Source organism: Pipistrellus hanaki (genome assembly GCF_964339955.1).
Source record: "Pipistrellus hanaki genome assembly, chromosome: 4".
In the NCBI taxonomy this organism is placed as follows: Eukaryota; Metazoa; Chordata; class Mammalia; order Chiroptera; family Vespertilionidae; genus Pipistrellus; species Pipistrellus hanaki.
Window position 1 is genome coordinate 69,641,798 of NC_140506.1, and position 19,272 is coordinate 69,661,069.

A 19,272-nucleotide genomic window follows, 5' to 3' on the forward strand; every position below is an offset into this window, starting at 1 on the left:
TCTGCCTCCATCAGTAATTACCTGGGAAATTATGGCCAAATTATTTAATTTATCTATTTTTCATTTCCTGAACTGTGAAGTATGTATAATAATGATCCACTTTGTATATTTGTGAGGATTAAATGAGATAATACATTTAATGCCATTAATTTTAAAAAAAGCATCTCAACTTAAAAAATCTATCCCAACACATTCATTTTTACTGTATTCAAGGGACAAAAAACAGGCATTCTTCTTCTTTCTATGTATATCTTTTTCACAATTTTTTATAACAATGATAAAAATTATATATATTCAGAATCCTTCATAATCCTATCACCACTTTATCAAATAATTGTTTCATTTTTACATAAGAATCATCATCACAAGATATCTCCCTATTGGAATTCTTGTTTATGAAACAATTATAAACATTTCCTATGGTGTTAAATTTCATAATTATAATTTAGTGCTATATTATACTCCTAGAAGTTGATAATTTGCCATTTATCTTAATCCTTGTCCTTGTTTTTTTGGATACTTATGTGGTGTAGTAGAAAGCTCATGGATTTTAGAATTAACATAATTGATTTGAAGCCTGGCTGAGCAATATTGGAAAGGCTATTTAACATCTCAGAGCCATAATTTTCTAATCCATAAAATGTGAATAATTATTTATATCTTCCAGGTTTGTTGTTTTTCTTAATTGAACTTATATTGTACAGGTAAGGCTATGATGTAAAGTAGTTAGCAAAATACTTCTCTTCTACCCCACCGCATAATAGATTGCACCCATCCCCACTCCAATTTTTGCTCAAATATTTTTCTTAAGTAGCAGTTATGTCTAGTAGTCTTTTTAAAAAAAACATATTTTATTGATTTTTTTTTTTACAGAGAGGAAGGGAGAGAGATAGAGAGCTAGAAACGTCGATGAGAGAGAAACATTGACCAGTTGCCTCTTGCACACCCCCTACCAGGGATGTGCCCGCAACCAATGTACATGCCCTTGACCGGAATCGAACCTGGGACCTTTCAGTCCGCAGACCGACGCTCTACCACTGAGCCAAACCGGCTTCGGCATATGTCTAGTAGTCTTTTAAAAGGATAATTGGCCCAGCTGATGTGGCTCTGTGGTTGAGCATGGACCTATGAACCAGGAGGTCATGGTTCGATTCCTGGTCAGGGTACATGCAATCTCGATCCCCAGTAGGGGGCATGCAGGAGGCAGCCAATCAATGATTCTCTCTCATCATTGATGTTTCTATCTCTCTCTCCTCCCTTCCTCACTAAAACCAATAAAAATATATATTTTAAAAAATAATAATTGGACTGGATATGTTATATTTTGCTAAGAAACTAAATTATCAAGTCTAAACTGAGCCTAGGTAGGAAAATGGTTCTTTCAAATGTTTTTATGTTCAAAATTTACCTGAGATGTTTCACCTAATCTATATTGGAATTAAGAAGTAATTGTTTTGCCTGGAAGCTGTCCTAGCAAAAACCAACCAACAAAAACTTATTTCTTATTCATAATTGGTTTATATGTCTATCTAATAACATTATGTGTTTCATTATTTTTTCATCAAATACAGAGGATAAAAGCATATTCTTAAGTATGTGGCCCTGCCTATATATTTCTTACTATATATTCCAGTAGATCAAAGCAGCATTCCAATAGATTAAGTCAATTGATATTCTTTTTTAAATAACCTGAAGGAAATTGCAGAATTTTTACAATAAATTCACAATTGGAAGAGGTGATAATTATTCAAATGTGTTTCATTACTTGCCAAGGGAATTCTGAGATACCATTAATTTTTTATTTCTAATAGTATTTTTCAATTTCAAAAATGTGTTGGAATAAAAAGAAAAGATTTACAGTAAGTTAAATTCCTGGAAGTGCAAATGAAATCACCAAAATATGAGAAGTGAATTTTGGATCCATGCTGAATGAATACTACTCAAACCTATCTTTAAAATATTTCATTGCTTACTAAGGCATTGAGTAATTCTCCTGCATAGGGTTGTTTTTGTGTGTGTGTTTTTAATCAATATCTGACCTAAAACAATTAGCATTGAGCTAGCAGTTAATAAAATATGTTTTACAGTACATTTTATTGGTGAAGTGACATTAGAATAAAATGTTTTCAACTAAAAATATGATAAGGATTGACTTAAGAGAGGTCAGTGCAGGCTATTAAACATATAGAAGTTCTGGGAGGTATATGAGACACGAACAGTTACTTTACAGACTTAAAAGTCCATTGTACATGGAAATATGATGATTATTGTATTTATTATTAGATATGAATTATGCTAAACTTGTGCCTGAAAATTTTGGTTATGCTTGCATATTGGCACCACTCACAGTAACCACTATGAAGAAGAGATGGTTCAAGGACAAAAGATCAGCCTCTGAAATGTTTTCTGAGCTGAACTTGCAGTAACTTTCAGCCTTCAAGTCCAGTGTCTGTTTTGCAAGCTTTTAGCAGTACATGCTGAATTATTAACAAAAATTTAAAAGAATCATGTTTCTGAAGGTAAATATAGGCTTATATTTTTTTCATACTCATTTCAGATACAAGAGAATTGAACTTGGTTGATACTTAGGGCAGGTCTACTATCTTTCTTGAATTGTAGGCATGCCTTTGTTTTGTTTTTTGTGTGTGTGTGTGTTGTTGTTTTTTGCCAGGTTGTTTTCAGTTACAAGTCCAAGGAAGGGCTAGCATTCAAGTGGTGTGATTTCAGGGATAACTAGAAGCACTTCTCCTTCACCCAGCTTACCCAAATTTCCCCTATCTGCTCTATGGTACTTAAAATTGCCTTACTAAAGAAACTAGATTTAAATTCCACACTTGAAGATAAGAGAAGTGGGGATTAAAACAAATACTCCCCTTGAAAGAGAACACATTGACTTAAAGTCACACTAAAATATTTGGTTATATCAGATCCTTGACTCAAAGCAGTTTTTGTTGTCCAGGTAAGAGGAGAAGAAATAAACTTCATAGAAGGAGATATGGGTCAGCAGAGTTTTATAATACAAACTGTTTCCACTTTTCACCTTCCTTATGCAAATTCATTTTAACTATATTCAAGTGGAGGTTTCTTTCTTTCACTTGGTAAATATAGCACTTTCTCTCTCTCTCTCTCTCTCTCTCTCTCTCTCTCTCTCTCTCTCTCTCTGTCTCTCTCTCTCTGTCTTAGAATAGCTTACTTTGAAATATTGGATGCTCTTAATCCACCTCTGTCTCCTAGTTTGGAAAAAATTACAGAATAGAGCACTGAGAATGTTTGGGCACAGTTGAGCCTCTGTCAAATAATCTATAAAGTGTTATGAAAAAAAAACTATAATATCACATGATTTCAATTATATGTAAAATTTTAAAACATCAAAACATATGAACAAACAAAAATACCCAGAACATATTCACAGAAACAAAGAACAAACTGATGGTTGCCAGAGAGGGTGGGGTGGGGTGGAGGGATGAGTTAAAAGGTGAAAAGGGGGAGAATCCAAGATGGCAGAGTAGGCAAATGCCTAAACTCACTGCCTCCCCACAACCACATCAAAATTACAACTAAAATATAAAACCACCATTATTCAGAACCGCTGGAAAGCTGGCTGAATGGAAGTACTACAACTAGAAAAGTAAAGAAGAAAGCACACTGAGAAGGGTAGAAGGTGTGGAGGTGCAGGAGGGGCTGGTCCAGCACCTATGTGGGCTACTTTTTTTAATCTGGAGGGAGATCACCTCTGTGGATGCTGCCAGAGGAGCAATGGATTCCAGCCCCACACCAGATGCTCATCCCAGGGTCCCAAAGCTAGGAAAAGAAGTCCCTACAGACAGTAAGAACTATGGGTATAAAAACCAGTGTGAATTGATGTTGAGTGATACAGAGGCTGCTGGAGACCCAGCTGTTCCTCTTAAAAGGCTAGCATCATGAACTGAATTTACTAGATCCCACTTCCTCTGAGCTCCAGTGCCAGGTGAGGCTTTGACACATACTAGGAGAAACTGAACTGTTTGCCATCGGGGCAGGAACTTGGGGGCAGCTTTCTTTCAGACAGAGGTGCTCACAGCAGTCATTGTTCCTGTGCTGGGACCTTCCCGGTTGCAGGGCTGACTGGCAGCCATTTCTGTTTGCTCTGCTCTAGTTATTCCTGAGACCCTGCCCTACCCAATTTACAGTCCCACCCAAGCTGTAGGCAATGGCTTTTGTATATGAATGGCCTGAACTTTCTCAGATTAAAAACCTGCCAAAGAAGCTACAGCTGGGTGAGGGACCCCAAAACCTATCAATAAAAGGCCCAAGAACTGGCACCAGCACCAACCTGCCTTGCTTCATAGCTGGGCCTCATCTGAGCACTTCCAAACCCAATACAAAGAGGAGGAATATGCAGATCGTTGTTGCTCCTGATAAGTGGCCCAAGGCAGTGACTGACTTTGCACCCCAATGAAGACCCAAGAGCCAGTGTACACAGTGGTCAGTGTGAGATCATACCAGATTACAACTCTTCACATCTATAAGTGACACACTAAAGGGGCAGATTCAGTGAGCACCAAAGCCCCACTGAAGCAAGTTCTGCTTCATAAGGGTGTCTCCTGCAGGGCAGCTCTCCTACTGTAGTTGCAGCTGCCCATAGCCAATTGGCATGGAGGTCAATTCATCCCAGTGACACCAATAGCAATCATGGCTCAACTACAGCAAGACTGTGTACACAGCCCACAAAAGGGTGTACTTTGAGTGTCCACCTCAGGTGACTGGGGAGGCTGAGCCACTGGGCCCTATAGGACACCTGCTACACAAGGCCACTCTGTCAACTCAAGGAGACTTAGCAGCTCTACCCAATACATAGAAACAAACATAGGGAAGCAGCCAAAATTCTGGGATAAAGAAACATGTCACAAATGAAAGAAATGGAAAAAAAAAAAAAAAAAAAAAGCAAACTACTAGATATAGAGTGCAAAACCATGGTTATAACATTACTCAAGGATCTTATAGAAACCTCCAAGGGACTTAGTGGGATTTTCAAGGATCTTAGTGAGAATGCAAAAAAAAAAAGGAAAAGAACCAGTCAGAAATTAAGCATAGACTGACTGAAATAAAGAATAATATACAGGGATTCAACAGTAGACTAGAGGATCCCCAGAATCAAATCAATGATTTGAAATATGAGGAAGCAGAAAACACCCAAGTAGAAGAGAGAAAAAATGAAAATAGTGTAAGGAGCCAAATTATGGGGTGCCAAAAAGAGAGAGAGCAAGATATTGAAAACCAATTTGAAGAAATAATGATAGAAAACTTCCCCTACCTGGTGAGAGAAATAGACTTACAAGCCCAGGAAACACAGAGAACCCCAAACGAGAGGAACCTAAAGAGGACCATACCAAGACTCATCATAATTAAAATAGCAAGGACAAAAGACAGAGAAAATCTTTTAAAAAGCAAGAGAAAAAAAGTTACCTACAAGGGAGTGCCCATAAGACTGTCAGCTGATTTCTTCAACAGAAACTATGCAGACCAGAAGGGAGTGGCAAAAAATATTCAAAGCTGATGGATAGCAAGAACCTACAACTAGGATAACTCTACGCAGCAAAGCTATTACTTAGAATTGAAGGTCAGATAAAGAGCTTCACAGATAAGAAAAACCTAAAGGAGTTCATCACCACCGAACCAGTATTATATGAAATGCTGAAGGGTATTCTTTAAGAAGAGGAAGAAGAAAAAAAAAGGTAAAAATAAAAAATATGAACAACAAGTCGAAACCGGTTTGGCTCAGTGGATAGAGCATCAGCCTGCAGACTGAAGGGTCCTGGGTTCAATTCCGGTCAAGGGCATGTACCTTGGTTGCGGGCACATCCCCAGTAGAGGGTGTGCAGGAGGCAGCTGATCGATGATTCTCTCTCATCGATGTTTCTGACTATTCCTCTCTGTAAAAAATCAATAATTTTTAAAAAAAAAAATATGAACAACAAAGTGGCAACAAATATATATATCTATCAACAATTGAATCTAAAAATCAAACAAATAAAAAATCTGATGAACAGAATAAACTGGTGAATGGAATAGAATCAGGGGCACAGAAATGGAATAGGCTGATGATTTTCAGAGGAAAGTGAGTGGAGGGGGGTATGGGACAAAGATCTTATATGCATGTATGTATTACCCTTGGACACAGACAATAGAATTGTGAGGGCCTAAGGTGGTGGGAACTGGGTGGAGGGGAGCTGTGGGGTGGTATAAAGAGGAACCTCTGTAATAGTCTCAACAATAAAGATTAATTTAAAGAAAGGTAAAAAGGGAATAATAGTCAATGATAGTGTGATAATTTTGCGCAGTGAGTTACTATACTTAGTGTGGTGATTACATTTTAAGGCATATAAAAGTCAAATTACTATATTGTGGGCTTAAATCTAAAATAATATTGTATACTAATTATACTTTAATGAAAGATAAATAGAATTAAATATATTTTTGTCTAATTTTAAAAAATGTATAGATTCTGAAGATGAGATCTTTTTTAAAATTCACAAGAAAGTGAATTCTGCAAACTTCTTACTGGTCTTGAGAAAGATTTCAGGACAGATTATTAAAAGATTTCCTGTCTGAGCTCAAATGATAAGTGATAACCACTGGGTTTATGAAAAAAAAATCATGACTAGTTTTGGATTTCTTTCTTTTTTGGAATGTGGGTCAGTAAAAGCATTTAATAGATGTTCAATGTATTAGAAGGAGAAATTTGAGTTGGAAATTATTAAAATTAGATGGATTTGTAACTTGTTGGGGGACTATGTTCAAAGATCACTGATTAAAATTAACTTATGTTATCTTTGGCCTGGTTCTACTCAATATTTTCAGTTATGATTCTGATAAAGTTGTAGATGATGAGAAACATAATAGTGATATAATATATTAGTTGTTGGAATCAATGTGCAGAATTGATTGGCTGACATTTTCTACTGTCAAACTTACAGTTAATAAGAGTAATTTAGGACCCCAGTCTCAGTGCACAAATTTAAGATGAATTACATATGGCTTAAGATCAAGCCATATGTGAGAAAGGTTTATGGATAGAAGTACCCTATGCATAGTAAGCATGATTATAGACCTGTTCTCCTCTATGCTGGTCAAACTGTACACTATGGTGTGTCCAAGACATGATGTCACCTTTTAATTGGAACATAGATAAACTATAATGTATCCAAGGAGAGAGATTGAAGTTGCGAAGAAATCTTGTTGTTAATATTATGAAAAGTTTCTGTATTTAAAATTTGGATATTGTTATCATCTTCTTTGTCATGTGGGAACTGTTATTTGTTGAAGAATTATGCAAATTTTCTGGAATTTTAGTGTTGAGGAGAGTGATCATTTCTAGTAGGATGATACAATTCTCTCTCTTCATCATGGAATATGGAAGTCAGAGAATACATTCTGATGAATGAGAGAGAACATTCTTTTATTTCCCCAAAATGAGAAAAGAGAAATAATGCATGAATCCACTGCATGAATCAAAAAGCAGTGGAGAAGCCCAAAACTTTAAGTTTTGTGTTAAATTGTTAAGAACTCTTATTAAATCATAGGAGTCAGAAAGTTCTGTTTTATTTTCTCCCTGCAATAATAATAATTTCCAGTTTATATATTTTATACTATACATTGTTAATCTGAAGGCTGCCTGCACACTCAGTATTTGTTAAATGAAATTGTTAATTTTCTTTTAAATTGATACCAAGAAATAATAACCTAAATATTTTCAAAGGTCAAAATGATTTATATTTCATACAACAACTATATTATTATAAAAAACAAACAAACAAAAAAAACCCCTGAAAACTTTGATCCATTTCAGGAACTGGAAAACCAAATCCTACTTAAAAAACTAACTCCAAAACATTTTGGCTTAGATATTTCTTTAACCTCTGTCAACTTAAAGAAATTTTATTTAAAAAAATAATTTGGAAGCACATAACCAGCCATTTCATAGCACCGAAAGGAGCAGAATGGTGAAAAATAGCAGCAATTATGGAACTAGTCATTCCAGGGTCTAAAAGGTAAAAGTATTAGCAACTAGAAAGGATAACATTACATGTCCTTTTGTTGCTGGCACCACTAAGAGAAGAAAGAGACACTGGGAAAATAAAAGAATAAGGTCTTTGCAATTTTGTGGCTTGGGTTACTAAGCACTTACAATAAATAAAGCTTAACATTCAAGCGCACCACCTAAGACAGCTATGTATTAAAAATAAAAAAGAACCTTCAGGACAAAATCACTATTTTTCCAAAAACTGAACCTAATTGTTTTGTAGAAACAAAGTACTCTGAATTATTTGATCATTTCAATTATTCAAAACAGTCATATTTGTTTGTGTTAGCCATAACTCTTAAAGTATTCAATTGGTTGGTTGATAAGATAAAACCACAGATTGAGTGGAGCCAGTTTAAAGTATACCAATAATGTTTATGTGTTCTTTTGATCTTTATGTAGTCATCAGGGTTAGAAATTAAATGATTGATCTAGATGTTAAATTCTTCTGAGCCCAGAATCGCTCCAAAAGAAAATGTTTTGCAAGTCATCAGAAAGTATTTAACCTATAATTATAATATAGAGAAATAATTAACCTTCAATGTGATCAAACTAAAGTGAAAGTTGGTGATTTAAAAGAAATTCTAGTTGTTATTACTTTTAGCTATGTAGGATCCCCAAAGCAAATGAAAATAAATGTAAGCAGTGCTTGCAACTCTATTTTTATGAACTTGAGTACTTAAGCTATTGGCAATTTTAAGGTCTAGAGAGAGAAGAAAAAGAATTGGTGGAAAACACCAGTAAAAATCTCTTGGTCTGAGAGAGTGCAAAGGTAAGAACATTGAAGACACCAATGAAGAAAATACTGTCACACAAGGGCAAGCTTGTAACTGCTGTCTTTATTAGGAGTATTAGAAATAACACACGGAGAACGGACGCCAGCTTTAGGGATTACTTATCTCAAGAAACTTCATTCTTACTAAGTGCAAATATTGTAGGGTATAGATTTTTTAAAATTCCCCAGACAGAAACTACTAGACTTATTCTTGGACTGTCAAGAAAGAAAGGATTACAGACAACACTCTGAAAATGATGAAAAATTTTAACTTCCAGATGTTTCCAGGAATTCCAATTTCTTAGAAACTTTGTTAAGTTTGATAAAGCTCCTGTAGAAGTGACTAAGTTCAGTGGAAGATGAAACAATAAATTGCTTCAATTTAAAAATTATTTGGTAAATGCTCAGCAAACTCATGATAATTCTCAAATGTACAATGTTGCAAAATAAGTGTTCAGTGAAATTATAGATCAGCATGTACCTTGAATCTTGAGAAAATTATCTTATGAACATGCAGATAATTTTCAATAAATCTCCACTTGAACATTTTAAAAAATTTTGAGATATACATTTAAGAAAATATATGAAATATAAATATACAGTATAGCCATATTTGTGAATTCCTATGGAATTCCTTCTAGGTCATGAAATAGAACTTAGTTAGTATCCTTGAAGTCTCATCTGTGCTCCAGTTGATGACAACTTTTATTACAAATATTGCCCTCTTTTCCTTTATAGATTTGCTCTCTCTGTGTTCATGTCTACACAGTATAGTTTAGTTTTACCTCTTTGTGATATTTATATAAATGGAGTCATAATACATGTATTCTTTTGTTTCTTGCTTCACTTGCTAAATTGTAGGTTTGTGAAATTAATCCATGTTTTGGAGTGTACCTGTAGCACGAATTATTATCTCTGTACCAGAGGCCTGATACACAAAATTTGTGCAAGAGTAGGCCTTCCTTCCCTCAGCTGCCGGCACTGGCTTCCCTTTGGCACCCAGGACCAGGGCTTCCCTCGCAGCCCAGCTTCATCTGAAAGATTTTCTAGAAGGACATCTGGAAGGATGTCGAGTCTAATTAGCATATTACTCTTTTATTATTGTAGATGGTATTCTATTGTATGAATATGCTAGAATGTATTTTTCCCCATTCAACTGGTTTGGAATACTTAGTTTTCTAATTTTTTTGTTATTATTATTAATTTCTTTTGTTATTATATATAAATTCTGTATGTAAACCTTAGATCACATGTGCATAAGTTACTATAGGGAATATACCTAGACTAAAATTATTGAGTAATACATACTTTCAGCTCAATCAGATGACTCCAGATTTTATCCAAAGTAGTTAATGAACGTATGTTGTAGCATTGTATGACAGTTCTCATTGCACCTCATCCTTGCCAGCATTTTATTTTGCCAGACATTTTAATATTTGCCTATTGTGGAAATAATGACATTTCATTGTGGTCTTATCTTACATTTTCTTACAAATAAGATTGGATACTTTTCATATATTTATTGGCTATCGGAATCTCCTCTTTTAAATGTGCTGTTCAATGGGTTCAGCTATTTGAGGAAGTATTTTTTCTTTTTCTTTTTGGTTTTTAGTAGTTCTTTATGTATTTGTGAGACTAGTCTTTCATCATTGTTGAATATTGCAAAACAAATAAAACAAAATATATGAGGGCTTTATCAGAGAAAAAGAACTCTCAGGGGAACTTCCTCCAGTATATATAGTGGAGATGACACATAGCATCCCCATGGGAAACCCTCTTCCAGTTGGGGTGGAGAGTGAGTGAATAACATCACATTCTTCCTGTCTCTGGTTGGACAGTTCTAAGAAATATCCTACATGATTTTCATATTATCCCCTGAGACTGAACCTTGATTGCCTGGTTTTTCTGGATTTACTTGCTTTCTATCTTACTTCCCCATTTCCTCATTCCCTCACTTGTGCTTTCTGGGATTGTCTTCCAAATACATTGCCTCTAGTTGTCTCAAGATCTCATTTTGGGGGAAACCCAATTTAAGATATATAACAACTTTAGTTGTTCAACTCCATCTGGACCCTATACATTCCATTGATCCTACTGTCTTTCCTCTGTCCCTCACTGCATCCTCTCATGTTCTGGTTTCTTTTACTACTCAGTTTAGATTCCACAGTATATGATTATAGTCACTCCCTTCATATGCCCTCAATTCCCTTTTCCTTTCCAGTCTTTGCTATATTGGCCTGGTCCAACCTTGCCTTTTGTTAGGTCTTATTATAAGCCTACTGTTTATCCCTTTCTCTGATTTATTATGACAAATCTGGAAGATTATATAATCTACTTATTAGTCTTTTTCCCCCAACTAGAATCTAAACACTATGAAATCAGAAAATTTTGCCTATTTGCCTCATTTCTGTGTCCACGGTTCCTAAAAGGTGGCTGATACATAGTAGGAGGCTCAATAAGTATCTTTTTAATAGCCGAATAAGTCTGGAATTATCCCACTAATACCTTTTTATAGGAAGTGTTTTAGGCAGCATGGGGTTCAGAGTTATCTTCGTCAAACATTAGGCAGCCAGATTTTTAAGATTTTTCTAGGTTTTTAATTACTGTTCTGTACTATTCTCTTTGTTTTACATAACAATAAAATAAGATAGGCAATATGTTAGTAGGCATTTACAATGTGCCAGGCATTATGTTATGCATATATGAGAAATTCCTTGAATAGCAACATGCAGTTATAAGAACTTTGGATTGCAAGCTGAGAGATCAGATTTGTCTCTATTGTCCCTGGAACCATAGACAAGACATTTATGTTCTCTGATCTTAATTATTTTCATTCACCCATCCATCTGTTGAACACCTCTTAAATGCTTGGAACAGTTACAGATCTTAGGAAAATGATAATGAAGAAGAAAGTATGCAACTTATTGAGCTGGTTTTAGTCCCATGGGAGAGACAATCATAAGTGGCCAATTACTACACAATATTAAAGGTGCTGTGACAGAGGAAAGTATGGGATGCTTCAAAAACAGAGATGAAGAGGAACATGAATTGGGGAAGATGTTTCCTCTGTATAATGAAGGCTTTGTGCTAAATGAACTAAAAAATCTTTTCCAGTAACCCACGTTTATAATATTCCGTATAACTAAGGGAAAAGTCTCAGAGAGGGTAGTCATACCCCTTTGCCTTGAGTTAAATGTAAGGACTCATTGTGATATTACCACTTTATACAGTTATCATCTGCTTTTTACCCAAGGTTAAGCCATCCAATTACATTGTAACTTTAGGCTATCTTTTTCATATGTAGAGTCCCTGCATTGTTATCACCTTGTGTCCCAGTAAAAAAAAAAAAAATGCCAATGACTGGGTTCCTCCCAGATATACTGATTCTGACTCTCAAGAGCTGCAGCCGCCGAAACTGGTTTGGCTCAGTGGTAGAGCATCAGTCTGTGGACTGAAAGGTCCCAGGTTCGATTCCGGTCAAGGGCATATACATCGGTTGCGGGCACATTCCCGGTAGGGGGTGTGCAAGAGGCAGCTGGTCGATGTTTCTCTCTCATCGACGTTTCTAGCTCTCTCTCTCTCTCTCCCTTCCTCTCTGTAAAAAAATCAATAAAATAAAAAAAAAAATAAAAAAAAGAGCTGCAGCCTGTAACTGTACAACTCTATATCTAGCTTCCTAGGGGATACCCCAGAACATCAGCTATGCTGAAAATTGCCACCTAGAAGGAATCCTCATAAAATAAGGCTCTTTGGATTGTCAGAAATTAAGCCCTCTAGCCCAAGACCTAAGCCATTAATGAAAATCAGAGTAGTGTTATGTGGTATACTATTATTTTTATTTAATAATGAGTTTCTTAAATGCAGGCGGGGGCCAGACATGGTGTGGATCTCCCTTTTCCACATCCAGCGTGGAAAGAGAGATGAATGAACCGGTTCTAAATGGAGGCAGCCAGGGATTGAGAAATAATAGAAAGAAAGAAAGAAAGAAAGAAAGAAAGAAAGAAAGAAAGAAGACACAGAAATAGATTTAAAGCTGGGAGCTAGGTGGGCCGCCATTCTCTCTGATGGAGAGGCAAGATGATGACAACCCTGACCCCTCCCAATGCATTTATTTTATGCCCCCAATACCAGGAAGTATCACCAACTTATTTGCATTCTTAAGTAGGCCCTAGCATGCCTGGATTTACATATATAGTCCCTCCCCTGCCAACACCTGGGCTAATATGAAGGCCAAGCTGATTACACTTTCCACCATCTTGGGGAAATGTGTATCCTAGATGCAGCTCTGCCAATCGTCACGGTCTCAGCTGGCAACAATTAAAAGAAATGCCCATGTGCCTTCCCAGGCAGCCCTCTACACTTAAATAGTATCTTTGTTATTAAAGTGGTTCAATTTTAAAGCAGATCCTCTGTCAAAAGGGGAGCTACTGGTTGATGTACTACTTCTACTGACAAAAGTGCCTGTTTGTGTGGAGCTTGGGCCTTAGTTTTTACATTAATCTCAGAAAGTGTTGTCCACAATGAGAGAAACATTAGGCTTCTCTTAAGTAAAGCCAGAATGTAGTTACTTCCCATCATCTAATTCTTCTATTTGGGTGGCAATTTTAGAGAAGCAAAAGTCATGATTGCAACTTTTTTCAGCAGAATATAGAGGCTTTCCCTAAGTGTTTTCCAAGTATTGGAAGATCTGGAACCCTTGATGACAGCATCTCAGTTATCACATGAGTGACCCTAATTCAGAGCCTTTTTTATACACTGAGTGGCCAGATTCTTATAATCTCTGAATGCATAATAATCTGGACAATCAATGTATATACTATCAATATATAATAAAAGGCTAATATGCCAACTTCCCATGTCCTCTCCCCATCGCCAGGATGGCTGGACCCCAACCAGGCATGAATTCATGTACCAGGCCTTATATTTATATATATTTATAATATATTTATAATATATTTATAATATATTGATATTTATAATATATTTATAATATATTTATACACACACACACACACACACACACACACACACACTGAGTGGCAAGATTATTATGGGTTCAGAGATCATAATAATCTTGCCACTCAGTATATAAATGGTTAGTATAAGAAACCCTAGAATTAGATATATTAAACTTATTTCAGAAATGAAGGGAAAGCTGAAACCGGTTTGGCTCAGTGGTAGAGCGTCAGTCTGCGGACTGAAAGGTCCTGGGTTCGATTCCGGTCAGGGGCATGTACGTTGGTTGCGGGCACATCCCCATTAGGGGGTGTGCAAGAGGCAGCTGGTCGATGTTTCTCTCTCATCGACGTTTCTAGCTCTCTCTCTCTCTCCCTTCCTCTCTGTAAAAATCAATAAAATATATTAAAAAAGAAAAAAAAAGAAATGAAGGGAAAATCACAGGAAAGTTAAAAATTTGCTATGTCAACACAGCTTGTAACAGAGTCAAAAGTATCACTTAGGTTTCTTCTTCTTTTTTTTTTTTTAATACATTTTGTTTATTTTTTACAGAGAGGAAGGAATAGGGATATAGAATTAGAAACATCAGTGAGAGAGAAACATCAATCAGCTGCCTCTGCACATTACCTACTGGGTATGTGCCCACAACCAAGGTACGTGCCCTTGACTGGAATCGAACCTGGGATCCTTGAGTCTTCAGGCTGATGCTCTATCCACTGAGCCAAACCGGATAACTTTTTACACAGAGAACATTTGTTGCATAGTTAAAAGGAATGGGGCATTAAAAACTTATCTTGGAATGGCAGATTAAAGAGAGCCACCAATTTTTTGCTATTTCTCCCAAGAAGATATAGAGTGAGTACTCTACTCCCTTTCTTTCTATGCTGGCCTTCAAGACTTAATAAGTGAAGTGGGAGCCCTAATCCAAGACAAGATAGGAGCTTGGCCTAACCGCTGGAACATGCACTTTTGGAGTCTTAAGTCACAATATAAGAAGTTTGACTGCTCTGAAGAGACCCTCTGGAGAGGCCCTGAGAGTGAATAAAGAGGGAGAATTGCCCAGTTGACCCCAGCCTTCCAGAAATCCCCTTCAAAATGGCATCTTAGATTCTTTAGGTCTGTTCGGCATCAAAAACATGAACAGTTGAGTCCTGGTTAGATTTCTATCACACAAAACCACAAAATGTAATAAAATGGTTGTTGTTAGCCCCTCAGTGTTGAAGTAGTTTATTAAACAGCAGTTGATAACCAGAACACTAAAGGAAGTGCAACTGAACTAAATCTTAAGCCCTTAGTAAAATCTCCAGCCTCAGTGTTCACCAAAAATATCTGTTCTTTCTGTTCCCAAATGATCTTGTCTTTAGGCTGAAGAGTCACATTGACTTCTGAGCTCTTTTACTAGTAAACTACTAGTCACTACTAGTTAGTTAACCATATGTGTTCAGGGTGAAGAGTGTAGGGAAAACCCCTTCATCTTCTCTGCCACTGATTGGTCATTGTTCCATGTCTGTCTTTTAGACCTCATACTGTCCAAATCATCTTCTCCTCTTAGTCATCTTCAGTCTTCAGGGAACATCTCCCCACTTTCTCAGCGACTTCAACATTTGCTTCTAAATCTTCCTTTCTATCCCTCCCCTTGTTTTAATCACCAGTGACTTCAATATCCAGATTCATGACCCTTCTTACACTCTGCCCTTGTGGTTATCTAACCTCCTTAACTTTAATTTATTGCCACTTCCTTTCAGCCAGTCACTGGAAATATTTGTCTTGGAGCTCATCATTCTTGGAAAGTGTTCAGTTGTCTCCAAGTCCACTCTCTAATCACAATCTCCTTTCTCACAACCCTAAAATATAGGCATTCTCCAAAGCTTGTCCTTAGTTTTGTGGGTCTTTTTCTCTTTACATTGTTTCTATTCTAGTGGCTTCCTCACTGCCTTGAAGTTGATGTCTTGGGTCAACATTTCTCATATCAAGTTAAAAATTACATGCTCCTGCAGCCAAGCCTCCTGATATTCAAGAACCTTTATTTTCCTAACATCTCTGTTTTTATAAATTTCATAACCAGTTTTCTAAACTGTGGACTCTAATCACCAAGCCATCTAAACTCTTTCCTCCCTGGCCGTGGCCACAACTGATCTTCCTTTTTCTATTCTTCTCACCACTCCAGCTATACTCTACTTGCCTCAAGTTTTTTTGTGTTTTGTTTTGTTTTGTTTTGTGTGTGTGTGTGTGTGTGTGTGTGTGTGTGTGTGTGTGTGTGTTTTATTGCTTTCAGAGAGGAGACGAAAGGGAGAGAGAGAGAGAAACATCAGTGATGAGAGAGAAACATTGATCAGCTGCCTCCTGCATGCCCTCAACTGGGGATTGAGCCCACACCCAGGCATGTGACCTTGACCAGAATCAAACCTGGGACCTTTCAGTCTGGAGGCTGATGTTCTATCCACTGAGCCAAACTGGCTAGTTTTTTAAATAAATCTCATTCTTTTCTATCTTTGGTCCCTCCCACATGCAAGGTTTTTGTTTTGTTTTGTTTTGTTTTGTTTTGTGTTTGTGTTTTTTTTTTAATTTCCTAGAATGTTCTTCCCTCTTTTTTTCTTCTTCTTCTTTTTTACCTAGCTATCTCCTATTCATCTTTTGTATCTCTGTCTATACTTGTCTCCCTAATAGCCCATTTCCCTCTTCTCTTTGCTAACAGAACCCTTTCCCACAGCTTTATTCAGATACTGAGTCACATGTTAATAACATGCCCATTACGGTCATACACTTTTTCTCACCAGTGATTGGTTTGAGCATTAGCACTTAAATGATGTATATCAGAGAGGGTATATTTGAGAGACAGAAATCATATCACTTATTTTAACAGAGAGATTTAATATACTGATTAACCAGATATTGGAGAACCAGAAAGGCAAAAATGGAGTATTCAGGTATCATGCAAGAAATAGCTTCAGGAATAAGTAAAGAGGAAAAAGTTGTAATTATTCAAGTTAGCAGTGCTGGGCCCCAGACATCTGCAGAATAGATTTTGGCTGGCTGATGTTAGTGTTTCTGAAAGAGTGTAATTACCTTGGTTCTGGTAATGTGGCAAAACAACAAGTTGAAGTTATTTCACTGCTCCTCTAGAGACAAACTGCTGCCATCAGACTGAGAAAACATTGTTGGGGTTACCTTAAGAAGAAGAGCAAGGAAAAAAATGCTTCTCTCCTCCATCCTCAGACTCTCTCTAGTACCCTCTTTTGGTACAGCTTAACAGGTAGCAGCAACTTCTTGTTCCCAGACGTGTATACCCCTATTCATTTCCTTTTATGCATTTTTATGCCATTCCTTTGGATTGTCCCATACATAGACTCCTCTCATAACCTCATAATCCTCTCCATTCTACAAGATCCTGCCCAGTATAATTTTCTAATTTAATGTGACCTTTTCCTTCTCTGATCTGCATACCTCTCTTGGGATATTTATTTTCTGCTTCCTGTTACAGTGAGTTATGTATCTGCCATGACTCAGACGTTAAAAGCATAAATTTAGAGTCAGAAAGAACAGGACCCATTACTTGGGAGCTCTGGGTTCTTAGCTAAGTTATTTAAACTCTCTAACTCTCAAAGTGCATGTGTTAATTTAGAAGTTCAGAGTTCTTCCACAATCTTTTCTCAATAAAATTCCTTTAATGAGTAGAGTTAAAAAGATCTTGGTACATTTTCATGCTCTCTCAGACAGTACTACAATATATCTAAATGTTAATTGTTTTACATAATATCCTCATGTATTAGTAATTAGGTATAGACATGTCATTGGAGGGATTTCTCTATGAATTTGGTGCATCTTTTGATTCTGTTCCAAAATGACAGGCTGAAATAAATGGCTCATTTCAAGGATGATAGACTAATAAGGTTCTAATCATTAAGAGTTTCTACACAATAATTTTGAATGTAATTTCACCAGCAAATGTCAAAGTCCTATTATCTATAAATTAAAAGCAAGTCAAAGAGATTTAACAAGTTAAAAGAGAATATAACATTTTTACGTTTTCTTTTTAACACATACACCTAGAAGACTGCTAGGAGAAGCTAGAAAATTCTGATACTATTGATTGGGGATCCAAAGAAATTCTAGGGATTTGTTCTTTCAGAAATGTACTATCTTTTAAAATTATTTATATAAGTTTCAGGTATATATTATAAGTCAACATCCACTACAAAATGATCACTCTTCCCAAAGTCTAGTTACTATCCAACACCATATAACTAACTTTTTTTTATCCCTTGATAATAACCAATCTATTCTCTGCATCTGTGAGGATTTCTTTTGTTTTGTTTGTTTAGGAGTTTGCTGTTAATCATTAGAAATAGGTTTTTCCAAACATTTCTGCAGCTGTTTCAGATTGAAAGTGGTGCTGTTCCTCCAAAGACTAGCTGGCTCTGTAAGAGCCCATTGCATTTTAACAACAATGAAAAGGCAGGGAAGGAATATCACCAACCTGGACATGGGCCAGACTGAACGGGAATTAAATTCCTGCTGTTTTATTCTTATTATGGACAGAAAATGGTCTAGATAAAAGAATGAAGTCTAAAGGGAATTTAATTTGCCTAAAAGCCTAAGCGGTTTCTAAAATATGTTGAGGTGGGGTGAGGGGTGAGAGTAAAGAAGAGTTTGAGGGATAGATTAGAAAGAGAGGGATGTCAGATATTGAAGCCTAAATTGTATATGCATAGTTTGGATCTTTGAAAGCAAAGCTTAAGTTTCTCTACAATACTTTACAGTTTTTCAAGAGTGAATTGCATCTTTCCTAAAAGCAGGTTTAACCTCTAGTAATGAGGATATAATCTAATCTCCTGTAGGGACTTTATTAGGAAAATAAAGGTTGTTCTATTCTACATGTTTTGGAAGTGAATGGAAATTCTACTTCCAGCTTCATCAAGATTGGCTTAACCACCAATGTAAATTACTCTTATTTGGTTTTTGATGTCATATGCTAATGCTTTTTGAAGCAAGAACAAACAATCAGTTCAGATTTGTAGTAAAGCAGACAAGGCCTCAGCATTATTACAAACTTGATGATCCTCGGAAAGCTTCATCCTGCGGCCTCAATGTCTTTATTTGAAAAGTGGCAATAATGCATAGGTTACAGATTCCTGTAAAGTGCCTTATACAATTCCTATAGCACAAAGGACACAATAAGTGATAACTAGTGTTGTTATATTTGTCTAGTGTTCAGGTCTGAATTATAGGTCCTAAAGAGGCTTTGTTACAAAGGTAATGACATATTTCTACTATGCCTAAAATGGCAGAAGAAGAATGTATACTCTTCTGTAGAACAGAGTTAAACTAATAAAAGGTTTTCACCTTCCATCACTCTAAATTCACCCATAATTCTGAGTTATCTTTCCTGAAGTTATTCCTATTTACTTGTCTCTGTCAAGTCAGCATTAGGGAAAGCAAGGCTGACTTTTCCTTAGGCCTCAGATATTCTTAATCTTAT